This window comes from Citrus clementina, unplaced genomic scaffold (assembly GCF_000493195.1).
Source record: "Citrus clementina cultivar Clemenules unplaced genomic scaffold, Citrus_clementina_v1.0 scaffold_3, whole genome shotgun sequence".
Taxonomy (NCBI): Eukaryota; Viridiplantae; Streptophyta; class Magnoliopsida; order Sapindales; family Rutaceae; genus Citrus; species Citrus x clementina.
In genome coordinates this window covers 30563869-30565199 of record NW_006262339.1, presented here as the reverse complement: position 1 = coordinate 30565199, position 1331 = coordinate 30563869, and positions in this window count along the sequence as shown.

Genomic DNA, 1331 nt, shown 5'->3' with positions numbered 1-1331 from the left:
CTTTATAAAAACAAAGTAACGTACCCCTTAAGAGGTCGACTGGGAGTGTATTTTTTCCCTAGAATTCTAAGGTCTATACCATCAGGAATGTTGTAAACAGTTTGAAACTCTTCGAGGTTATCTACTGTGGTTATACAGGTCATAAAGGTCAATGGTGTAATGTTCGATCATAGTTCTATTACTTAATTTTCTCTTTTTCTCTAGTCGTGCTATTTCTAGTGAGGATGCTTCACTAGACTCCTCACCTGGGTTCTCACTTATGGTTTCCTTTGAACCAGAAGATCCCTCATCGTTACTGTTGCTAGGCGAGGTGGTTCCTTCAAAAGACATCCTCCTAGCACTACTCCTAATGCTAGAGGGTCTTACCAGCTCTAAGGGAATCTTGGGGTTGAAAGCGACTCTGCGAGCAGATTAGGCAAGAAATCTAGTTCATCATCATCAATCTCAATTACCTTTTCTTTGTCTTTTGACATCTCCTAAACTATATCCAGAACAATACAACCAAACGCCACTCAACAAAAAAAAAATGATAATTATCCAAGACTGAAAAAGAGGAAATAATACCTAAGGCAATGGCACGCCAGAACAGAGGCAAGAAAAATGACTTCAACTTCAATGGAGGAAGATCTCTTGGTCACAGGAGGATGAAAAGAAGACTAAAAGAGGAAAATTTCTTTTGAGGGCTAGGGTTCTCAAGTGACACGGAAACCTTTGGTTTATTGGCATTTAACGGCATGCACTCCGAGGGTTTCATAATCGTCGGTTGAAATTTGAACAAATGGATGGATTCCTATCACATCACCCGCATTTAATTACGACGCGACTCTTTAGGGAAACGATGATTAGCAGCTAAAAAAGAGAGTGAATATAGAAAGTGAGCAGTTCCTTCTCCCAACATCAAGAAGTCGTAAGTTACTTGAGCAAGCCAGGACTATTGAGTTTCCAGTATTGATTCATTGCTTTACCAATACTAGAAATTGGGGGACCGGTGTTTAGGGGTATATTGCGACGTGACCTGCCATACCCAAACAAGGATTTGTCCTTCTCATAAGCGAGGAGCAATGTGATGCCCGAGAGCAGGACATCCGAGAGTAGGAGTCTTCTGCTCGTCTATGAGGAGACCCTTTGCTAGGTACGCAATGCGAGCAGGTTCCTTGTTAGGCGCCAAGAACATTTCCTGCTAGGGGCCAAAATCAACAAACCCAGTCTACAACAATTAACAGAACATGCGCTACAATCCGAGAATCCAAGCCGAAACCCACTCAGCCGCAACCACAACATTCAAGCATTCACTTCCGAGGACTCGTGTGAAGTGGCGAACGTGAGTCATG